The sequence below is a fragment of the Parasteatoda tepidariorum genome, chromosome X2, assembly GCF_043381705.1.
Source record: "Parasteatoda tepidariorum isolate YZ-2023 chromosome X2, CAS_Ptep_4.0, whole genome shotgun sequence".
Lineage (NCBI taxonomy): Eukaryota > Metazoa > Arthropoda > Arachnida > Araneae > Theridiidae > Parasteatoda > Parasteatoda tepidariorum.
The window spans coordinates 1,692,189-1,718,801 of NC_092215.1; the positions used below are offsets into that span (position 1 = coordinate 1,692,189).

At 25.2% G+C, this 26,613-nt stretch overlaps 2 long non-coding RNA genes across 3 annotated transcripts in view; one reads left to right on the top strand and one right to left on the bottom strand.

The window, feature by feature from the left end:
- Positions 1-16,904, top strand: part of LOC107444121 (uncharacterized) — a 245,138-nt gene extending 228,234 nt beyond the window's left edge. For both annotated transcript variants that reach the window (XR_011638397.1, XR_002376845.3), the window contains 3 exons: positions 2,036-2,209; positions 6,276-6,377; positions 10,409-16,904. This is a non-coding gene — a long non-coding RNA (uncharacterized lncRNA). The remainder of the gene's footprint in view (positions 1-2,035; positions 2,210-6,275; positions 6,378-10,408) is intronic.
- LOC139424846 (uncharacterized) overlaps positions 1-26,613 on the bottom strand; it is a 95,760-nt gene that overhangs the window by 9,919 nt on the left and 59,228 nt on the right. The gene's annotated exons all lie outside the window — the stretch shown is intronic.

Genomic DNA, 26,613 nt, shown 5'->3' on the forward strand with positions numbered 1-26,613 from the left:
AACAATGTAATAATAAATATTAGGTTACATTAGTTTTTGTCCAGCGTGATTTAAATTTCAGTTGAAATTAATCACTAAGTTCGTGAACTTATAAAAATGTAATAATAAACTAGATTTTCTAAGAAGGGGAGAAAAACTAATTTTTAACAATATTATTGACAATAAAAATATTTATCAGACCGAGCTGCATTGCTAAGTATATATGTTTTGGATCAATTTATAACTTATAAATTTATGAAACTTTTTTTTTCTTTCATGCTTTCAGTGGCAGTTTGAATCATGCTTGGTACTCATTGATGGACCCACTGAAGGGATGAAGGGCTGAGTCAACCTTGCTCTGCTCGAGGTTCGAGCCCAGGACCTGTGGCAAGGGAGCGCGAAGCCACCGGGCGTCAACTGCGTGACTACTCTTATATATTTTTGATACATTCATAACTTATAAATCCATAGTAAATTTATACATGATTAAATTTTCCTCTGTTCTAAGGAAAGAGGTTTATATATTTCTTAGGTTAACAGAATAAGGAATAAATTGGAACGAGAAATTAATTACTAACTAACTCATAAACTCTAAATAAATAAAACAAAATCATAAATTGAGTTTTTTTGTCATTAGGATTTAGTCACTGAAGACAAAAAAACTATAAATAAATAAATACTCGTATTACTTTAAGTTAAAATAAGAAATTGTCGAGGAATAATATTTTTTTTTTATTCATACTTCATTACTAAACATATAGTTTTGCTAAATTAGTTATTTATGCTTTAAATGGTTTGAAACATGTAAATATTTATTAAGACACCATGTACTGACAACTGCATGTTTCTGAAAGCTTTCCTTTATCATCTTGTTGTTGAAATGATTGCTATTTTTCCTTTGCCGAGAGAGCTCTCAATCCGAAACAGTAATTTTTTTATTCATAGTGTTTTAAGAAGTCATTTTCTCGGCATTTGTAATAGTATAATAATGTAAAATATAGATCTTTATTTTAAATTATTATTCAGTCATTTAGAAATGCCTCTCAAGGTATTTCAAAGGTAAAAATTTTTCTCGAAAAATTGATCAATACAAAAAAAAGCAATTTCAAATAAAATATGACTCGAAAAAAATTATCTGACAAATCAGAATTGTTAAAATTATTCATATATTCTAAATTTATGCAAATGCCTATTTTGTTACTAAATTGTGCAAGAATGCAATATATTGAATTGAATTGCTATATGAAGGTTTGAAGTTTCCCAATGTCTAACCCAGAAATTTTAACCTCAGGCTTTTATTTAAGTATTCGTTTAACAAGTATTCGTTTAACATATTGATAAGATTTCTGAAAACTACCCTTTAAGTGAGGTGTTTAAGAACACCGAGCTTTTTTACTTCTTGCTCATCTTTTAAAGAGAGAGTTGAGAGTGTTAAAAAGGTTTCATTATTATCATAAATAAACGAATATGCGTTTTATTCTTATTTTAATGTTGACAAAGTATCCATTTCTAAAAATCAATAAGAGCCCAGCAATATCTGATTTAATCAGCAATAAATATTCTTCTAAAGAATCAAAATTTTATTTTCGAAGCAAAGTTCAACAAACTAATAAAGGACAACGCTTTCATAGTGCATTGAAACAGAAAAAAAAATTGCATACCTCTAAGAAATGAAGGTAACACATAAGTAGACAGGGATTCCACCCACGCACTTTAGTTTCCAGAGAACAACCGGAAGAGGAATGCCGTGAATCAATGTTCATTATCACCCGAATTCAAAGCTTTTATTGGGAATGTTTGGAATGCAAGATTGAATTCAGCTAATGAAACTCGAGTTTATTAAGTGTTCCCCTGTAAAACTCTTTCTTTGCAAATATTTCATACGTTTGTACCGTTTCTAAAAGGACTCTTTGTTTGGTTCCTGCAACGTTATTTATTTATTTTTAGATACTATTTTGACATTCTATCACTGTGTTTGTTGTTAGTTTATTTTGTGTCTTTCATGTTTCAAATAACTGCTCTTCTACCATTATATCTGGATTTTTTTTCCCCATAGAGCTTTATTTCTAAGAAAGATCGAAGATAGGGTGTGGGCTTGTATAGCGAGACAGAAGTGCAAAAAAAGTCGAAGTTTAAAGATGTGAAGCGATTTCATCCAAAGAAAAAATATTTATTTATTTTTAAAAGAAATTCTGGTTGCATCACAAACTAAGAGAATGTCAAATATAAGGTAATTGTATTTACTTTCATATTTTACTATAAAAACTTCTAAATTTTTATTAATGATTAATATATTTCTTACATTAATGATTAAAATATTATATACCTTTAGAAAAGAATTGACACTAGTTTATATTTATGTTAGTCTTTTCAACTTTTATGCATTTTTATTTATTTATTTTTTTGTTTTTGTGTTAAGGAGCACATGCATTTTGATTTTAATGAAATTAAAGCATGTCAAGGTAAAAGACTGGACAATATGGTTAAAAATATGTATATGTACAAATTACAGAAACTATTTTCTTTCCTTTTTTGATAGTAAAAATATCATGCTTTAACGGATCTATTTTTAAATATATAATTTAATTTTTAATTTTTTAAAGTTATTCGTACTTTGATATACGTTTCATATTGCTATGAAACTAAATTTTTAACTAATATGTAGCACGCAATAAAATATGTGTGTAAATAAATAAATATGTGTTTACAACTACATTCCTCCTATGGGATATTTACTTTATGGATATCAAGTATATTTATTAGATAACTAATAATTATATTTTTTACCTCATAAAAATCTATCTTTTAAATTTTAGACTTCGCAACATTTGCTCAAGAATCCTGTTAATTAGCTCTAGACATTATAAATATTAAGATTTTGAAAAAAAAGTTAATTACAAAGTAAGTCAAAATATGTAATATGTTACTATAACATATTTTCTTTTATGTATATGTTAGTTTTAAAAGCATCAAGTTGCGCCATCTTTACTTACAAATATGAACTATATTGTAATTTAAACAGATCTATTTTTAAATTGTTTAAAATGAGCATGCATATTCTAATCGAACGTATGCATTCGCAGAATTTTATACAATAATAAAATTGGATATAAAAATAAAAAAAATTCGGGCAGAAATTTCAACTACAATATTAAAAAAATTATTTATTGAAGGTGAAAAAAATAATAATAGAATATTTTTATTTACTTAACACTTTGTTTGTTGTATTAATTTTTTCTCATTCTCGGGGCATAGACAATTCCTGAAGAAAAGGCATTTTTTTATTTTTGATTATTAATGAGCTTTATTAGAGATTCATACCATTAAAAATGCATTGATTAAATATTTACACTCATCTGAACAATTTTGAAAAAAATTATTTCCCTAAATGTGAGATAAAATCAAAAAAATAGAAAACTGAAAAACTGGAAATTAAATATTAGTATTTTAAGTTATATTTTAGTAAAAATCCGTACTGAATAACTTATTGCTATTGGTGTAAACAACTATATTAATCTAATATCTATATTAATCTAATCTATAAAATTTGTAAGTTCTATTAGAAATAAAAGCATTTGCGAAATTTGATTCAGTAAAAATAGTAAAATGATAAAAGGCAAGCAATGAATAATAATATTTATTTATTAATTTTTCTTCTTTTAATTTTTTTTTTTTTTTTTTTTTTTTTTTTTTTTTTTTTTTNTGTTTTTTCTTTTAATTTTTTTTTTTTTTTTGTCTTGCATTTCTTTGATAAATATAAAAAGCAGTCATTATTTAATTCATTCTACTTAGTTAATATAACTTTCATAATTATTACTTTCTATAATTTTTTTCATTAGTTATAAATATGTATTATTTATTAAAATATTAAGGCATTATATTTTTATTTTTAAAGAACATGTTAACATTAATTCTAATTCCACGTAATCTAAGTTAAATACTTATAACGTTAAATACTTATATAATACGTTACAATTCTANTATTCACGAAAATTGACTAAATATAAAAAGCATTCATTATTTAATTCATTCTACTTAGTTAATATAACTTTCATAATTATTACTTTCGATAATTTTCTTAATTAGTTATAAATATGTATTATTTATTAAAATATTAAGGCATTATATTTTTATTTTTAAAGAACATGTTAACATTAATTCTAATTCCACGTAATCTAAGTTAAATACTTATAACGTTAAATACTTATATAATACGTTACAATTCTAATTCATGATATACGTTATACTTCTAAATTAAATACTTACGTAAGACAAATAAATTTATTGTAGAAATTGCTAATTATAAAAATTACTGTTTGCAGAAATTACTGATTAGAGAAATTTCTGACCATAACTATCAATGAATCATTTTCTATTATGATTTTAAAGCAAATGATGAAACACTCATTTGCAGAATTAAATACAACTAACTTGATTCCACTAATTTTGCCGTAAAATTAAATCTCACTAAAGAGCATTTCCAATTCCTTGATTTCCAAGTCAAATAGTTCAAAGACAATTAACTAAATAATGAAGTACTTATTATAATAATAAATGCATTATTTTTTTCAAAGCATATGTTGAAACTCTCATTCCCAGAATCAAATCGATTCTACTAATTTTGCGGTAAAAAAAACCTTTAAAAGAATAGTTCTAATTCCCAGCAACTCCATTAAAATGCTTAATAAAGAAAAAATAAATTACGCAAATTAATGCAATTAGTAAATACCAAGTATTAGCACGGTATTTTAATATATTTTCAAAACCCATGATTAAACAACAGTCACACAAGGAATCAAATTTGATCAACTTCATTATACTTTTGCTGTAGGAAACCCTCCCAAAAGAGCAATCTTAATTCCCAGCAATTCAAATTGAGAGAGAAATAAATTGTGGAGGAATGTGACTCTCCTTTTTATATAATCCTCACCGGGCACTGTAAAAAATTCCGGATCAAATTATGGCATAAAATTTCGGCACTTCATCATCCGTTAGAACCATTTTACCGTAAATTCCATTTTACGGTAAAATATTATACCGTAAGTTTTACATAAATATTTATTTAATTAGAGTGATTCAGTGACTTTACGGTAATTATTACTGTAAAAATTACAGTATGTCAGATTTTTTGCTCCGTAACATATTCGGGTAGAAATGAATTTTACGGTAGAAACTGGTTTTATGGGATCTTACAATACTTAGGGAACTTACAAAATGGAATGGTACTTACAGTAATTACGGAACTTTTACGTGATCGGCACCCTGCGTGCTGGTACTTATTACCGTAATTTGATCCAGAATTTCTTAGAGTATTATTGTATTATTACGGTTGTCAATGGTGTTTTTTATAAGTGGAAGTAAAAAAACACTGAAGTATGTAAAAAATTCAGGATAGAAAAATTTTTAATTCTTGAAATAATTTTTAAAAAAAGTTATCAACAAGTGACCAAAAAACATGCATAATTGTCAAGACCCGAGTTGCTGCAAAATATGTCTAGGGGGCCAGGAATTGTAATCCTTTACCCTTCATGTATTTGTCCCCTTATTTGCTGTGTTTTGTTTCCCAGATTTAAATATGATAAATGGAATGCACAATGCATTTAAAATAGAAATTTAATTCCTATTTGAGAACAGGAAATCTGCGCATCACTTTTTAACCAAAATATGAGTAAATAAAATTAAACTTAATTTAAGGAAATGCTTAATTTGAATTAAAGGGAGATGAATATATTTTGTGAAAACTTTGTTTTAAAAAAATGCGCGTAATGTTTTGAATTTTTTTTTCGAGTTGCTGTTTCTTTCGATAAGCACACAGAAATATTTTATTTTCTTAGGTATAACTAAAACATTTACATGCTACTTATTTATCTTGTAGTTAGAAGTTTGTACAATTAAAGAAATTCCGCGAAAACTTGACAGCGATGGTGTTTCATAAAAAAAAATATAATAATATAGAAAAGGAAATTAAACGAAACAATTGCGCAACTTAATAAATTTTTATATATCAGTTTTTATAATGGCATAAAAATATTATTGTCCAAAAATATTATTGTCCAAAAATGTTATTAAAAATAAATTTAATTCATTTAAACTAGTTTGCTGCTAAACATTTTAACTTAGTCACCAAGTTTTTAAAAGTATTGACTTTTCAAAAATATTGAATATTAGTAATGGAACTGAATTATATTGAGCAGTAGATGCTATAAATCTGGAAAACTAATTCAGTTCCCCTTGTTTATAATATACTATTTTATGTTTTTAATTATATTATAACTAAAAAACTTTGTCTGTTACAGATTTCAATTTTTCGAGGAGTGTGGAATTAATCAATTTCGAAAATGTGGAGATAATTGTTTTCTTAAAGCAAGAAAGTGAGATAAACAACAAAAAATAAATAAGTATATGTGGCAAACTTTTTTTATAAATAAATAATTTGTGAGTTTCGTTTCCATAACCAAATTTTAAATCATTATCTCTATGGAATCAAATAGTAAATATATTTTATCTGTTGATTACTGATTGGGTCATTTTAAAACTTAATTTTGTTAATATTAGCTACACTTCATAGCAATTAAAGAAGGTACTTATGAATAAAACCACAGTTCATTGAAGATTAATTTTTGCTTGCTGTTTGAGAAGATTTCATTTAAATTTAGTAGAAGCCTTTATGAATTTTGAAAAGTGCTCATTTGAAAACGAATTTTATTACAAAATATAAACTGGTGTATAAGCTTCAAACATCAGTGCTAAAATTCAAGAAATAAGCATATTTTATTTATCAGAATTATCAACAAATTTCGTACTGTTTTAATAAAGGCATTTTTGACCCTGTAAACAGATTGATCCGTTGTAGTCGATTCATATAAATCGATTTCTATCAATCAAATAGCAACCAATCACGCTCTCGAATCGACCCCGATTCAAGGAAGATTTCCCTACCTCCCACATTTGGGGATGGAAACAAGATACTTTTCCATTAGAAATCCCTCTGTTATAGATTTTTTTTTTCTTTTCATTTCATTCTCTTTCATTTTCCCTCCTACTCGTCTCATAACAGAATCTTTTTACTAAATTCCTTCTTTTCATCCCATTGCTAAGCACTAAGCACAAATCTAAAAAAATGACTTGAAGAAAAAGTGAATTTAACAAAAAAAAATTACAATTTAAAAAAAAATATTTAGAAATAATGTTTTTTTAATGTATAGACACTCATTTATTTTCCAGAAGATGTAAAATTACAGTGATAAGTTACGTTAGAATAACGTGACAGATAGAAAAACTGTTATGAATTTTTAAAATGTTTATCATTGAAATTCACATGACAGAGACTAGGTTATTTTTATAAATATTACAAATTCTAACTTTGAAGTATTCTAGAAAGATCTACACCTCGAATGTCTACACCCTGACTTTTCTTTAAATCTTAAGCATCTGTTTAGAAAATAAGGAGAAATAATCATTTGCATGAAATTAAATTGAACAGTGTCTACCTAGATATATTCTAAGGATAAACTCTGGCACGACAGCCCATGGAGAGCCAAGGCCTTCTGTGCCCATCTCAGTCTTCTTGACCTTTGGGCTCTGGGGTGCAAGAGCAGATGTTATGGTTGGTTGGTCAGCCCAACGCGGAACCCCCAGTGTTCAGTTCCCACGCATGCTTGGTGCTCATTTTATTGATCCACTGAAGGGATGAAAGGCTGAGTCAACCTTGCCCTGCTCGAGGCTCGAACCAAGGGCCTGTGGCACGAAAGCGCGAAGCTCTACCACCCAGCCACCGGTCATCAATCTTAAATAGTATGGTGAAAATTGGGCACAAAATATTATTAAACACGTGTAATTCCACACAGAAAAAAAATTCTGGTAAAATTACCGTACATTATGATAATCACATTTCATGTATAAAAAAAATCCATAATTGTGGTAATGGAAATCAAAATATACGATTATTAAACTATTCATTAGATCATTTTTCTGTACATATGGAAACGGTTTACCGAAACTTCATAGTTCTAAAATTATAGTTTTTATTACCAAAAATTGATTACAAAATACAAAACTAAAAATAAATTAAACCGAATAAATGATTATGTCATGTTCTAAACTATCATGATGAAATTTGCCAAATTTTTCATTATTTACCGAATTTTAACACACATTATAAAACCGTATTTCAGTATTAATTTTACTAAAATCATTACGAAAGCGAGTAGGTAAAAGCTTTTTGGTCTTCCCATAGATCTAGAAACCTAACTATATTCTAATAGTCTTGACTATACTTTTTTTCTCAGTACATAAAGCAAAATGGGAAAGTGATCACATTCTAATAAAATAATTGTAAATATATTGTTGTTTAATAATGTTATTAAATATATACTTAAATAATAAATTTAAAACTATCTTTTTACATATTTCAAACACTAATTTAATAAATTAAAAATGAAAGGATAGTGTAAAATATTTCAAAAAATGTAAACAATTATATATTAATTTTTTTAATTTTTTTAATTGATTAATTTATAAACACTTCAAAAAAAATTTTAACATCCGAACCTCTTTTTGGTCTGAATATTAAAACTAAGATGAATCAAGAATGGAAACCAGAATGGATCAAGAAAAAAGTTCAATATTGGTAATAAAACTCTTGAATCCAGATCTACTTCCGATATAACGGTTTTTTTTTCTTTTTTTTTTGAAGTGAATAAAGAAAAAGTTAAATAAAAAAAATCAAATAAGAAAAAGAGGAAATGGATAGGACAAAACATCAATCATGCTCCCAAGAGAATGGATCAAACGTTCGATAAACCTGATTGACAAGATAGCTCCCTAACAGAATTTTCAGTTCTGTTAGCGAACCATGAAACTGAAGATTCTTTTTTGATGTACGTGCTCTTAAGAAAATGTAAGGGGTTTATCCCAAAGTTACAAAAAGAAAGATTCTCTGGCAATTTTGGAAAAATGAAAAATGAAATGAAAAATTTGATTTCACTGAAAAATGAAAGATTTCTTAAAAGAGCATTTTTATAGCTTTCATTTGAATAGCAAAGCGGTTTATAACACGCAAGACAAAACTAAAAATAAATCTATTTTACGAAATGTGAAAATTCATACAACAAATATACAATTCTCAGTGCTTTTCTTTTCTTTTTTTTTTTTTTTTTTTAAAAGAAAAGAAGACAAAGAGAACAGATNTTTTTTTTTTTTTTTTTTTTTTTTTTTTTTTTTTGAAAAATTCGCAATTGTTCTATCAGATAGATCGATTTTTTTATCTATTCCTACCATAAATTTACAAAAACAGAAAAAGTTGATTTTTGTTTTTAAATTCATGAATATTGCAGTGAAAGAAGATACATATCTAAATTTTTATTTGTTCCAATAATTAGAATTTAAAATGAAAATTAAAGGAATAATAAAAAAAAATCGGGAAATTAAATCCTCTTTTTTTCTTTGATGAAACGGGTATTTTGAAGCAAATTTCGTAATCAAACGAAGTTTTAAAGGCGGAACTGTCTACAGTCTTTTGCTTTTTTCGCTTTTATAACGATAACTATGTAAACAGTCTGTCGTAATAAAAATAACATTTTTACTGCAACAGACATTTTTATTGCAACAACACTTTTAATATAAATAACATTTTTATTGCAACAACAATAACATTTTTCCAAGAGCAATATTAATATTTCCATGGTTAGAAAAAATTTATTGTGTATTTTTCAAAACTGTATAGACTTTTCTCTCTGTCTCTCTCTCTTTCTCTTTCCCTCTCCCTCTCTGAAAAAATGCAGTTTAAAAATTCAGTAAATTTTATAACTGACTGTTGACTAGGGTGAATCTAAAAATTGACTAATGACTGTCAGTATGACTGTAATTACTCAATGAATATTACTCAGATTGACTGGATTGACTAATGACTTATAGTTTAGTTTTTCGCTTTTACACTTGTTTGCTGATATAATTCCTTTGATATTCAAAGAGAGCATAGTAACTCAAGGAAATTTCTTTGCAAAAAGTGTAAAAATTCCCAGATAAAATTAAGGTAAAAAGTTCCGGCATTTAAGTTGCCGGTACTTTTTACCCTGAAATCAATATTCACCTTAAAATTTTACTGTACTAGAAATCTGTTAAACCGTAATTTTAACATAAATACTTACTGTAAAATCAGTAAATCTCTGTAATTAAATAAATATTATTGTAAAAATTACGGTATAAAATGTTACGTGTACCTTTATGGATGCTGTACCCAGAGTGCCAGCACTTTTTATCGCAATTTGATCCGGATTTTTTTATAGCGTATGTTAGAATAAATAAAAATTTTCTTTTCTTTCTCCTTTACAATCCTAATGATATTTATATTCTAGTAAAAGAATACAGCGATGTTATTTTAAAATCATCTTAATATTATTTTATTAGCTTAAAAATATTTCCTTTCCAGATAAAAAAGAAATGAACGACAGAAAACAGAAGATTAAAAAAAAAGAAAGAAAGAAATGGGAAACTGCAGGAAAAGAATTTAGATTGTGATGGTTTTAATTTTTCTGAATGAATTTTTTTTTAAATAGTAGTTTTTTCCGATTTTATTTTATTTATATGTTATGTATATTGCTTTAATTACATGCTTTACATAAAATATGACATTTATTTGAAAATATACTTTTGAATATATTGTATTGTACGATTTTTCTTACATTATGTTCAAGATTTGTAAAATAGCAGTTCTTAGCTCTTTGCTAAATTCGTTGGGAGTTATTATTACATTATGCTATTTACAATTAAAAAATATCTAAAATTATTGATATTTAGCGATTAAGTTCAGTAACTAATTTTACTTGTGTTTGTCTAAATTTTTGATATATTGTAGATTTAGTTTTGAAGTCCTGTCACTTAAACTGTAATTTAAGCTGTCAAAATAAATAAATAAATAAATATGAACATTTAATGAAATTAAAAAGAAAAAAAATTAAAATAATATTTCGTCTATACACCATATTGATTACAAGTACTTTCGCATTGTTTTGTGCTTTTTCATTCTTAGCAATTTTTTTTCTTTATGATTTTCATTTACATCTGATCGACAAGAAAATTTCTATAAATAGTTTAATATACATTGCTATAACATTACATTTGTAATAGTGCATTTTATATTTAAAAACTGGAGTGAGAACTGTAAGTTTTAATATTTTACTTAAAAAAATTTAAAATATTTCGACAAAATCAATTACTGAAAGCGAAAGATAAATTTTAAAATTTATTATTTCAACGAATTGATAATGAGTTAACCTCTGATTCTTATGCTCTAAACATTTAATTAGATAATTTTTTAAAAATTTAGATTGAATATTGCTTTATTTATATCGAATTAAAATCACATAAAAGGACAGCAGCATCACTGTTATAATATGGAATAAAATATTAAATATAAACATTAGTAACATGCACTAGAAAAAAAATTCCTTCAAACAGAAAAAAAAACCCATCAAACTATATTTATTTAAAAGAACTCTGCATTTGAACTTCTATACCAATAACATGAGTTGATAATTAAAAAAATTTTTTCAAAAAAATTAAATGAATAAAAAAAAAGTTTTTATTTAGAAAGCTTTTTCTTCAAATAATACCTAATTGTATTATTATGCTTCATAAATAGATGCTTAAATCCCACAAATATTACCCAAATTGCGTTAATTGCATAAATATGCATTGCGTTAGCAGGACATGGATATAACGTATTTTAACATAACACATAGCATACAAACATATATAAACAACAGTAATAATGAAATCAAAGCCATATATCTAAACTGATCGTAAGTTTACAACAAAAGGGACTTTTCACCAAAAATTATTTTGAATTTCCTTTAATTATGTATTTCATTTAATTCTGAAAAAAATATATATTTTTAAAAATCTTTAAAAAAATGTATATTTCATTTTTTTAATGTCTTAATTTTCGGTTTAAATTAAATGTTTAAAATTCAGAATGTTGTCGTTAATTTTTTATGCTATTTATTTAAAAAAATGAAAGAAAATTAGTTTATATTTAGTTAACTATTTTGTTTCATTCCTAAATTTTTTAACGAGTTTTCACTAGTTTTGTTTGAAAAACCACTCAGTGTTTCTTCAATGGCTCACCACAGTTAAAAATATCTGAAATATTTGCTTTACTCGTCAATTAGAAAAAATAATAAAATTGTTTTATTGTTTTATGTGACTTTGTCATATATTTACATTACATCAATATGTTTGGTGAGCTATGTAATTTTTAACTTAATCTAATTAATAAATATTTCTACACAATTTTCTCCACAAAAGTTTCATAATTTTTTTAATAATTTCAGAGATCAATTGGATTAAAATTTATTTCTCTTCTAATGTTACTAAATAACCGAAAAGAACAATTAATTAAATTATTTCCCGATCTTTACATCCCTTCGTAGCATAACATCATTTCCTAAAATATTTATAGATATTTAGCATTTTATTTGTTCAAAATGAAATAAATAATCAAACCTTATTTCTTCATTAACAAAAAGATCATAAACTGTAAAACATGTCTTACTCTCCATATAAAACGTAACATCCTCAACAAAGTGAAATATGGCGTTGTTCATCATATTTTTTTATAGTACTCAATATTTATTTGGTGTATAATATTAACTCGCTTAATAGTATATCCTTTGAATTATCTTTTTCAAATAAGAAACTAATGGAAGAAATATATAGATTAAATAAGATGCGCAGTTTATTCTGCGCAAAATTAAGATAAGGTTTTCAAACTATATTATTTTAATTTGAATGTTTCTTATCAGTATGTTGTAAGCTTTTAAACTATTTTATTTTAGTTTTAATGATTTTTATTAGGATGCTGTAATTTTTTAAATTATTTTATTTTAATTTTAATGTTTCTTATTATAGTGTAGTCTTTTATTTTACACTAAACTAATTCACAACTTAAACACGTGAATGGTCCATAGAAATCACACATAAGTAAGAATGTTATTATAATAATATTTGGTACTTATTATTTTTATGGTACTATATTTTTAAAGGTATTTTTTTAACGCTTTAATTGTGATATTTTATAGATAAAGCATGTTAATAGTCTGTATATCACATATTATAAGAATGTTATTCTATTAATTTTTGTTTTATTATTTTTATGGTACATTATTTTTAAGGTATATTTTAACGCTTTGTTTGTGATACTTTAATGATAAATTGTCCATTTATTGAAGTGCACATTAAATTGTATATTCACTCGAAAAAAATCACAATGAGAAAGAACTTCTTGGACTAATTAATTATATTTATATTCAGAATGATAGTTTTTCAAAAAGTTCCAATTTTCTAGAAACTCTATAAGATACATAAGTAATGACGCGGAAAAAGTTTCAGTTATGAAAGAAATTTTGGAAAGATTAAGTATTTTCTTACTCAAAAATGCCTAATCTACATTCCTATCTAAAATGGAACACGAAATTAAGCGTAAAAACTTTGTCTTGAGAAAATGAAAAATATTTTACCCTAAACTCTATCTGATGCTTGTAAAGAAATTTTTAATTTCTGCCAAAAAATGGACCCACAAACACGATTTGCTCTTTTAACCTCTAGTTCATTACTTTTGAGTTTCAGGATTTAAAAAAAAAAAAAAATAGCTCTGTAATTATATTAGCTATGCAAAGAGTTATCCAACTTATGTTATGAAGGATACACTTTATAAATAAGTGATGTTGGCAGGTTTAAAAATCTCTCTAGAAATATTAATGATGTAAGAAATTAATGGTTCGGTCCTACAACTGGACAGACAATTCAGGTGCATTTTTTTGAAATTAGCACACATTTATTTCTGTTAAGGTTAATCAGTTTAATACCTTCAAATTATAGGCAGTACAGCAAAAAATAGTTTTTGGAGTGATTGCTTAATAGTTGTCTTTGACAGACATCAATTCATCAAAGTGAAAAATATACTGTTTTTAATTATAAAGAATACCAACAAAGCTCGGAAATCGATTTTTTCTTGAGACAATTGCCATTTTGGCTTTTCTCTGGTAATGGCTTTAAAAACAAATATATTTTTGTTTTTCTTACAACTTTTATCTTTTATTCCGTTAACAGGGCAGTTATTCAACTTACATGTATTAGTATGACAGCAAATAGTTAAAGCTACCTCAACTTACTTTCCTCTTACTTTCTGTTCTACTAACATGAGAAATTATGGAATTTATTTGCTTGCAATATATACATTATATGCTTTCAAATAATAAGCAATATAGCAGAAGAAAATTCTTGGGGTGATTGCTAAATGGCTGTTTTTAGTCAGAAGGAATACCAACAAAGATCGGAAATCGATTTTTTCTTGAGACAATTGACATAATCGGTTATAATTATTCTGTTATCTTTTATTCTGTTAACAGGGCAGTAAAGACTCATTCTTTTCAACTAACATGCTAACATAACATCAAATAGTTAAGACTACAACAATTACTTTCTGTTCCGCAACATGAGAATGTATCAGTTTGTATGCAATGTATGAGGCCGGGATAGTCTGGTTGATAGGGCGTTAGGCTCATGTCCAAGAGGTCGTAAGCTCGATCTCCACCGACAGAAGACTCCCCTTGCACGTTAAATCTGTCGGGTCACAAATTCCTCCATGTTCCCATGTCAAATAAATACTCCTGGGGTTACTGAATTTTGAGGATTCATCGTTCGTTGGTTCTGGTCAAAATTAGATGAATGAATGGATGAATGAATGGGTCCGCCTTATAAACGGGCTGTGAGGTGTGTGTAACTGAAGTCGTATTCTTTGGCATAGATGGCATTACTGAAAAACAAGAAAAGCACCCGCTGCCTCAAAATTCTATTGGTTTCACCAAGCTGACTTACTAGTATTAGAAAGTGGCATTAGTGAACAGCAACACAATGTATGTTGTTTACTATTTGTTTACAATGTGTATTGTATATAACAATTACTGCTTTCAATATATTCTGCTTACACAATAGTGTATCAAGATTTCTGTATACGCTATGATTTATTAGCTTATCTGCATATCAAAATTTCTACTTAGTATACCTTTTTTAGCATGACAATACTTCAAAATTTTAAGGAAAACGTCTGCTTATAAGAAAGAATATCAAAGTTTTTGGTTACAAAATGCTCTACTAGCATTACAATAATCTAAAAGTCTACTTACAATATATTCTTATATCAATCGTAATGCTACCATATAATAGCTTTTTCTTCTGCTAACACGACAATATCGATAACAAGAAATTCTCTATCACCTTCCCATCTTCTTATACGATACCAAAACAAAAAGAAGTAAATCAATAAATAAAAGAATTAGTTTTAGAGCTTTTGCTAAATTTTTATTTTCTGCAGACATCAATTCATTAGAGTAAAAAACAATTTATTTAGCTTTAAAGTAGAAAAAATTCGACTGAATACCAACAATGTTCGGAAACTAACTTTTTTTTAAACAAAAAATCTACTACCATTGTTGCCTTTCATACGCAATGACTTTGAAAGCTGTTTTTTAATTGGAAGCGGTTTAATTTTGCTAAAAAAATTGAAATGGGAAAAATACAATCGCATTTTTAATCATTTTGGATGTAACTATCAATAAAAGTTTTCCTTTTAATTTAATTATGACACCGTGAGGGTTTTCGAAGAGGTTATGTGCTTTTTATTATGTTTTTATTGTGTATTTTTAGTGTTCATTGCGTGTTTTATTAACTTATGTCATTCTTATTATGATGTTATGCATTTTTCATTAATTTTTTTCCTTTTATTATTTTCCCTTTCAATTATTATTTTCTTGTTATTTAAGTTTATTTATTTGTGACATTATTATAGTTGATTATTACTTAATATTTAGAACCATTGTTTCACGTATCTTTAAGTTCAAAGTAAGCGTTCATCATGTTTCCTTTTTGGGTTTCACTTGAAATTGCTTTTCTGAGATTGCTATCTGAGATACGTATATTGCTCTCCGAGAAGCAATATTCTTTAAAAAGGAATTATGAGTTTGAGACGCCACCTCAAGAAAAATTCATTTTTTTAAAAAAATATTTGTTTTCTGTTGAAGGGAAAAATATAAATACTGAAATGAAAAATTTTATTAAAATGAACTAAATTAAAAATTATGTGCAAAATATTAAAATGAAAAATTGTATGTGATTTATTATTTTAAAATATTAAAATGAAAAATGAATGGTGATGCATGATTAGGAAACATTAAATTGACAATTAGTATGTATTAAATTATTGTGAAGTATTAAAATAATTTTTTTTTAATAAATTATTGTGAAATTCGTAAATGAAAAAATTTTACGCAATATAATATTGTAAAACATTAAAATAAAAAACTGTATATTATTCGGAACATATATGAATTATTCGAAAGAAGATTTGCAAGAGAAAGATTCGAATCAAAAATTGAAAAACTGTTTTCAAAACATGCACTGAGAAATTGAAGAGAGTAGTAATGGAAATTTTCTGTGAAATCATTCTGTGAAATTCTGTGAAATCATTAGTGAAAGTTATTCAGTTTAAGATTTAAAATATGGAACTAAATAGTTATGCCTATGTTTTTTTTTTCTTCTTTTTTTTCCCTTCTTTTCCTTCTCTCTCTCTCTCTCTCTTTCTCTCTCTCCGTCTCTCTCTCTCTTTTATCTTTTTTTTTTTGGAGTATAAGACAGTTTACATTTTACACCTGCAGTACCTGTTTTACTCACAAGAATAAAAACTGTACTCTTAATTTGTAATTAAGTTTAATGATATTGAATTTAAAACGATCTCATGGAGGATTACATTCATAACTATGTGCTGTAACTTATTCCTAATTGCTCAAACTATTTATTTAGTATATTGAGCTGATAGTGTTATTTTGTTATTTCTTTTTTTAAGTTTTTAAATAAAGTTTATGGCATTATTCAGATGTGCAAGAAGTGTTTATTTTCGCTTGAAGTCTTATATATTGCTACAGTAAAGGTGTTATAAACGGCACTGTAAACAATTTTGGTGTAAAGTTGCCACCATTTTTGGTGTTGAGATAAACTCAATATATTTATAATGACGGAATTGCACTTATCGTGCAAAAAAGTATATAAAACTGACAAAATAATAATTTGAAATTATTAGTGCGGATATATGACTATAATGTGCTTGTTTTTTTTTAAACCGAAATGCTTTTTCAAGGAAGATATAAAATGATTTTAATGCGCATGAAATGTGTGTTGTCAGTATACAAGCAAACAAAAACTGAATAAATAAATAAAAAAATTTTACAGTGAGAAAGCAAATAAGAATTGTGACTAAGTGTAATGTAAAAACCATTTAGTTTACCTTAAAAGACCGAAAAAGGTGGGAACTATGCACCAAATTTTCACAGTGTACTTGATTTTATCGAAATAAATTTTTTCATTCCTGTATTAGTTGAATTAAAAATAATAAGGAATTATTTCAGCTATAATAGCATGTTTGTAACCAGAAATATTAAAATAAGGAAAAATGGAAATAAAATAAGGAATTAAAATTTTCTATTTTCAAGACATAATTTTAATCTCTTCACACTATAATACAAATATAAATATTATAACAAGACACATTTTAATTTTTTCTTCCTTTACTATGCAAAAATTATTTATGAATAAGTTCCATCAAATTTTATCAGTGAAATATAATTTAATTTACGATAATGTTGCTTCTAAAACAATAAATTGAGTAATAAATTGTAATAAAAATTTAAATATGTCCTTCAATAAAATAAATAAAACAAATTTTTGCACCATAAATCATTCAGCAAATTACAATTACATTTTCTTTCTGGCATGTTACAATATATGATTTTACATGTTACCATGCATATTTACAAAACAAGAGTTACTTTTAAAACTTTATTTTTAAATTTCCTGAGGCATTAATCAATTTCAATTCAAAACGTATAGTTGACTAATTTTTAATGCTGTATAATTAATATATTTTCCCTCAAATTTAAAAAAAATTACGAATAGGTTTCCAGATTCTTTCAAAAGTTAAGTGCCATGTTTATGTCCAAAAATATTTGTTTTTATTAATTGAAAGAAAATTTGTTTTAAACTAATATCGGCAATACAAATCTGCAATACAAATCTCAAATGTCAACTTCATACATTCCAAATTTAATAAATAAAATAAAAAAATCGCATCTTTTTTCTGTTACTATGCTGAAGAATCATTTTTACCAATAATTTAATTTCAGCAATTCAAATCCGACTCACAATTTTCAAAGTAAATAAGAAATTCAAATATAATCTAGAAATATTTCTAAAGATTAAATAGTATTAAAATCGATAATTCGCAATATACAGGAAAACCATTAGTATTTTTCTTAAAATACGTTATTTTTATCAACGTAAATATTATTATTTTTTTTTATTTGTTTATTTATTTATTTATTTTTTTAAAAAAAATAGGTTTTATTTTGTCATAGTCAGAAAATTGAAATGAAAGAGCATTAAATGTTTTCAGCTCTTCCCGATAGATGTCACCACTGAACTCTCTCCAAATAACGCTGAAGAAGTTTTCTGATAAAAACTTTCCGTTACACCGGATAAGTAATTTGTTTGAGGAATTGATCCCGTGAAAAAAATCAACATGAATTATTTATCAGTCATAACTCAATAGAAATATTATTCATTTTAAAACATTTATGCTTTTTTGGCTATTAAAATGCATTTTACTTTGTTAACACTATTAATATTTTTCATTTACAGCAAACAAAGACAGAAAAAAAACAGAGACAATGAAATTAAAAATATAATATTTACATATTTCGTAGCTTAAAATTTTAAAATATCTTTTTTTTTAAAAGATGTGTATAGATTTTAGATATTATTTAATGATAAGAGTGCATCTAAACAGCATTAATAAAGCCATCATATATAAAAAATTTCGAGAGAAAAAAAATTTGAAAGTGCTTATTACTTTTAATATTCTATTTATTGACATTTTGCTAGCAATAAAGAGAGATACTTTTTTTATAAGCTTAATTTTTTAAATCATCATATTTGCTATCATTGTCGCACCGAAAAAGATTACATTAGTTTATTGATTATTATGAATACTGCAATTTTTATGATTCTCTTAAGTAAATAAATGACCAAAGTAGTTAAAAAAGAAAAAAACTGCCAAAAGTAATTAAAAAAAGAAATGTCCAAATATTTTCATTTTTGACAGGCGAATGAATATTTTTTCTTCAATTTTCTAAATTTGTTTAAATTCAAAATATTTTTTTAAAGATCATAAAGAAAAATAAAAAAAAATACATAGAGCAGTGTTAATTCGGAGTCATCATATCAAAATATTTGTTAAATTAAACTTCTTTTGTAAATTAAATTAAAGTTTCGTCAATTATTCATTTAAAATTTAAACATTTAATTAATAATTTAAAATTGTATGCAATGAAAATATTTTATTTTTTCATCCTTTCCATTTTTTCATTCTTTCACAAGAAATTTCTTATTATAGTTAAATAATAAAAAAAGAAGTTTCGCTGATTAAATAAGCTATTTCATAACGTAAAACCGAGGGTAATCAGTTTAACAACAAAAAATAAAAAATAGTTTTTAACTGACGTACGTTTTTTATTTATTTATTTTCAATTTTTTGGCGAAATTTTCTGGTAAAAAAAACTTCATCCAACATAAACGTAACCATTTCATTAAAAATTATCCAAAATTACAAAAATTACTATTAAATAACAAAATGATTTTTTTTTTTAATATTTTTTCATTTATTTTTTTTAATTTTTTAAAATTATGAGTAGTCATAACAAATACGTTATGCATAAAATTTTGTTTTACAATGAAACTGAGCATGAAAAATCCAAAATTAGATTTAAATTTGGTTTCATTACGAGTTTTATTTTTGTCTATTCTTTGTTAAATGCTAGTCTATTTATGCACAGAGAAATAAAAGTTTGGTTGCAAAAATTTGGTTAACTACCAGAATAAAATTTACTCTGTTTCTGGTTTGATGAAAATACCAAAAAGTTCAGTATTTTTTGGTTTGGCAATGGTTGTGCTTTGTAATGGTTTCGGTAACATTAACAATAAAATATGGTTTTATAATATGTAATACAATTTGGTAAAAGTGGTGAAACTTAGTAATTTTATCACTACCATAGAACATGACTTAAAATCTATTTATTCGGTTAAATTTACTTTTCTGTTTCATCTTTTGTACTAAAATTGCGGTAATGAGAACTATAATTTTGAATAGCTGAATTTCTTGTAAACCGTTACCATATGAACTGAAAAATTACCAATTGATTGGTACCGAATTTTTTGGTTTCATTAACAAGAATCTTTTTTGACCAGAAATGTCATTAACTAGAATTGTTTTTCGAAGTGTGAGGGAAAATATGCAAATAATGATAATCTAAATTAATTAACTGAAAATAAAGTTCATTTAATTAGATTAATTTCCCGGTTTCAGAACATATTCTTTTTACCAAGAAACATTTTATGATATATGTGAAAAAAAAATTTTCATTATTCAGAACAAAAGGATAACTGCATGGCACATAACTTAACTTGGTATCCTATAGAGCTTTTTCACCATTTCGTCTCATATGAAATTAATTAGTAACTGTCATATTAAAAAAATTTAAAAAAATATGTGTTGTAATTATATAACTATACCTATCCTAGTACAAAATTTCGATAGATTTTCCCATAATCATGTAATTATAATATCTACATTTTCTACCAGAATGAAAAAAACTTATATAAATTTTTATCTGAATTAGCTTTAACATCGAACATACTCTTATCATATAACGCCCAAAATATCGATTATAACGGCCATTTTCCCTGCTTAAACACAAATATGAAAATCGTTTTCGTTGTATAGAAAATGTATTTTTTCGTTATGCGATGCAAAATAATAAAAATAATTGCGGATAACATGAAACAAATTTTCCGGTAGGTATATTAGACCATTTTTAATCTAAACTAGCAATAGCAGCGAGCATTTTCTAAACGTTTAAGGATTAAAAGGGCATTTGTTCTTTAAAAGTAGCAAAATCAATACCTGGTTAATAAAAAACTCATGAAATGTTTTGTTGGAAACGATTTATATTGGTCAAAATGGATGGCTGGCTATCATGGATGCAGACGACCTTGTATGATTCGTCATAAAACACACCTACCATAGAACGAACAGAAATTTTTTTTAAAGGGAGATATCGGCCCATAGGGGGCCGTATCCAATTCCGAACTAGAAATCTGAGCATATTTTACCGGCTGTGATGCATGCAAATATATACTAAGTGCATTTATATATATATATATACATATATATATATATATAGCTCAGTTTAAGCTTCTTGTTTGCTGAACAGAAATGATCATAAAGCGATAGAAATATATGGAATATTCATATTGCGAATAAAAAGAAGAAAATAAAACGTTACTATTAAAATAAATGCTAATTTCACTCTTAGTTCTTAAGTAAAATACATAGTTATAAGTGAATCCGCGCAATTATATATGTCCATAAAAAATAGAGTGTTTTTAAACTTATGAATAATTTTTATGTACCTTTCAATTTTATATAATTAACGATCGCTTAATATAAAATGTATACAGATAAGACAAAGATATTTATACCTAGTGGAAATCCACTATATAATTAATATATAATAAAAAATAACGCCATATAATAAAATAATATGCATTTTTTCCAATAGTAATAACCGAAATTAAATTGAACTTCAAAGATATTTTAATAGATGGATGAAAAAATAATATATTATGTCAGCTATTTATTGTGCAACGTTTCAAAACCTCTTTATTTAGTTTTCTTCACTTATTTCTTTTACAAAATATACTTCTTATTACATTTTTGCTTTTGTAAAATAAATTTTTTTTTTAGTTCTTGTTAAGTATTCTAAGATTTCTTTAAAATACTCCAATTTCTTTTCATAAGAGTAGTATATCATATTCATAAAATACATAAATTAATAAATAAAATGTAGCAATATCTGAAGCAAAATTGGAATTAGAAACATTTTTACATTAAATTATTTGAATAAAATTAAAAAAAATATGTTCAACTAAAGTGCTTTATAAGAATAATATGTCCAAACACGAAAAGAGAAATTGAAGATAAACTAAAATATTTTTATTGAACAATGTTCCTCATTTTTCTTTTCAGAGTGAAATAAATTATATAATATTATTTGTAATAATATTATGTATATACATATATATATATATCGCTATTATCTATATTATCACTATTATCTATATTATATAATAATTATGTAATAATAGATAATAATGACAATAGCCTCGTCAAAATAACTTGAGAAATTTTGTCTCTCAAGTCCTACCATAATTTTTTATCATCATAATAATGTCAATTTTCAGATATGGTATACTATCACAAATCGAAATTCTACTTTAAAAAGTATAAAGAAATGTTTTATCCTCAATTCACACTGATAGCAACACGAATCATGTTTGATTGAAAGTAAGGTATACTACGACATAATAATGTCAATAATCACATAAGGAATAAATCGAAATTACAGGGATAAAATACCTTCAATTCACACTGATAACAATCAGAATCATTCTTGATTTATTTGGAAGTATGGTATACTATCACATAATAACGCTAATTATCAGATTATAGACAAATCGAAATTTCACATTAGCAGGAATAAAATTATCAAAATTTAATATCAAGTACATTGAGACATTAATCAGCATTTAGAGAAAATATCAAATAATAATTAGCAAGTATAATCAATAAATGATGTAAAGTTTAAGGAATTCTGAGAATGCTATAGCTATTAATGGTTTGGGACTTACCTATAAAGTATTTAACAGCATTAAAACATGTTTATAGATAATTATATTTATTTTTATTTAATTCATTTAATTTTTAAACATTTATTTTCAGAAAGGCACTGGAAGAACAAAAGTTCAAATCCAAATTTTATGATGATAAAAATCTATTATAAATTTAAAAAATCAATAATAATAAATTATTCTTATAAAAATTCTATTAATATTTACTAATGAACCTTCTAAATTGATAGCTAAACGCAATCTCAGTGAGAACAATTATCTACATATAATTCATTGACTTCAACAAATGCTTCGGATTTCTAAATAAGCAACATAGTTACTGGAAAATAATATTTAGCTTGTATAGATAATTATTATTATTAATAAGATTGAAGATAAAAAAAAAATAATTATCTTTCAGGAAATGAATCTAATTTTACAAAACTGTTTTGCCACATTTTTAAAATAAAATCTGATAAAGCGTATATTTTCAACAGATAATATTTGGTTTTTATTTTTAATCATTATATTTGTTATTTTTTTTAATAACTAAAAGACAAAATATAAAAAAATAAATATACCTTCCAGGAAATAATAATAATAATTTTACAGCTAAGTTTAATTTTTTTCTTTTTCACAATTTAAAAATAGTTATTTATACAGTTATTAAAAACGTATAACTTAAACAGATATTATTTAGCTTTTATTTATAATTATTATTATTTGTTTCTTTTTTTTATTCAATTTAATAAAAAGAGAAAGATAAAAAATAAAAAGATCTTCCGGAAAACGAAAAATTGTTTTACAGACCTATTTATTTTCTCTACTGTCAAATTTTGAAACTAGTTATTTAAGCAAATACTTAAAAACGTATAATTTAAAAGGATAATATTTAGCCTTTATATATAATTATTATTATTTCTTTTTTTAATTTCATCAAAAAAGAAAGATAAAGGAAATAAGAGTATCCTCCGAGAGTAGAAAAATAATTTTACAGATAAGTTAATTTTTATTTACTTTCACACTTTAAAAATAGTTATTTAGGCATATACATAAGAACGTATAACTGAACAGATAATATTCAGCCTTTATTTAAAATTAGTAATCTTTTTCAAAAAAAAAAAATTAATAAAAAAAAGATAAAAGAAAAGAAAATTACTTTCCGGGAATTAAAAAGAATTTTATAGACTCGTTTAATTTCTTAATTTTTACATTTTAAAAATAGTTTCTTAATCATACCTAAAAACGTATAATTTAAACACATGATATTTATCATTTATATAAAATTATTATTTTTTCAAATTTAGTAAAAGGAAAAAGACTAAAAAAAAAAAAGAAAAAATATCTTCCAGGCAAAGAAGAATAATTTTACAGACCTGTGTAATTCCTTATTCTCACATTTTAAAACTAGTTATTTAAGCAAATACTTAAAAAACATATAATTTTTAACGAAAAAAGAAAAAAAAACTCCATCATCTTCTTTAAAACGCCTGAATAACAATTTTGATCCGACCGATTTAAGCTAGATGCGCTTGAAACTATAAATCGTATTAAAGGAAACCGGTTCTTTATATTGGCTATCTCCAGACCTAACAACCATTAATTTTGCATGTGATTATATGTTTCTTTTCCCTAACCCCTATTATATGCATGGTTGTGATCAGAAGTAATTTCATCCTTTAATTTTAACCCATGAAGTTCAGGACCTATAGACGTTATTGCATAGACAAAACCGACATTCGTGTCGGTGAATTACTTTGTATGTTGTTTCAATTTTTACTGATCGACTTCCAGATGTTAACTCTACCGAAATCATAATACAACTGATAAAACTAAGAGCCACGAGGTCTGATAGAGGTGTGTCACGCACAATGAACTCCACCCATTAGTTTTCTTTCAACCAATAAGCTACTTCAATGTGTTTTCAAACCAGATGACACAAATACATTACTAATGAGTTAATACACCAGTACAGAAAGGGGACTATTTAAAAGTAATCACTACAAATTTATAGGTGTTAAATAAAGCTGATTACTGTCAAATAATTTTGTTCGCGCGGGTTACTTTATTTTGTTTGCTTGTCTTTTTTTTTTTTTTTTTTTTTTTTTTTTTTTTTTGCATTTTGTTATGCGTTTTCTTTCTATTTATTTATTTTTATTATCTTGAATTATTTTTCATTTTCATTCATTTTTTTTATTAGTAAAAATCTGAAGGATATTAGATATTAACATTCAAAATCAAATTAATACTTGATGAAAATTTTTAACTGAGGAAAAATAATAATTAATACATATTTTTAACATAAGTATTGTTTAATAATTTTTTATGATACATAAATTATGAAAATAAATTTCGGCACTTATGTATTATCCGGTCGAGCGTTTTTGCCAACATTTCGGTATGTTCCAAATTTGCTTTTACACAGTAATTAATCATAAAGAAATTAATAAATACAAATTACACCTCTTGCATGCAAGATTGAGAAAATATTTAAATTTGAGCGACTTCCAAATTTATTTTCAGGTTTGGTAAAAATGGTAGACAGGATAATAAGTAAATACCTAAATTTCTTTAAATTTATTTGTCCTTTCATTGCGCTTGCTAGTAATTTTTTTATTTACGTGTTATACATTTCATTCAGTTGCCATTTCTTTTTGTTTATTAGACCTTTAATTTTGTTTGATCTTTATTTTGTTTATTTGTAATTTGTCTTAGCTTATTTGTTTTCAACATAATCATAACTAATGAGACAACACTCGCCATCTTGGACCTTTTAATTTTCATTTTCTTGATATTTATTTCTATTTAATAAGCTTCCAAAGCTTATTCCCTCAAAACATAAAAGCAATCAAATTATGTGATTTGAGTGAGAAACTCGAATTATTGAATTACTCAAATTCCTGAATGTCAGTTTTTCGAAATTTTATTTTGTTAGATTTTAAACTGATGAAAACAGATTTGGGTGATGCTAAAAAATACTTTTTTTTAAAAGATATTTGACGAAAATCTAAACACGGACAAGTGAATAATATTTTACTACCTCTCAGAAACTGCTGATTTTAAAACTTAATTGGTAAATTCTTGTCAGAATTTTTTTTAAAGAAAAGTACCGTACGTTTAATATCTCAAATTTTAAATTGGCAATGGCCTTTTTTTATTTCCTCACGTGTATTGAAATATTTTGGGGAATAGAGTAGAAATCTAAAATCAGTGAAAAAAAACAAATAAACAAAGAGGATTAAAATCATATTTAGAATACCCTCTCCATATCTCTACCTCATCTACCTTTTGATCCCTTTTAACTATCAGGATATTACTTGGTGAATATTTTTAATTTTATGATAAGCAAAATTAAGTATTTCTATTTATCATACTTTCTTTTAAATGAAATTTATAATGCCATTAATTTACAATAACTATAAAAAATATTGTAGGTACAGTTATTACTCTATTTAAGTAACTATTATTCTTTAAAACTCCTCGTATGAATGAGGTAAATAGAAGTAATTAACATTCGTTGAATTAAGTTCATTTTAAAAAAATTAATATTTTCGAGTTACAAGAATTTCAAGCTTAATTTTAATAAACTTATCACTTAAATAGTATGATGTATCATTTTCCCAAAAGAATTTGAATATTCTGTATTCTTGTGAAATAATTTAGTATGTAAATCAAGGAACCTTTCCTTTATTAGCCCGCCCACTTTCCGTAACATATATGTATATATATACATATACATATATATATATGTATATATATATATATGTATATATATATATATATAGATAGATAGATATAGAT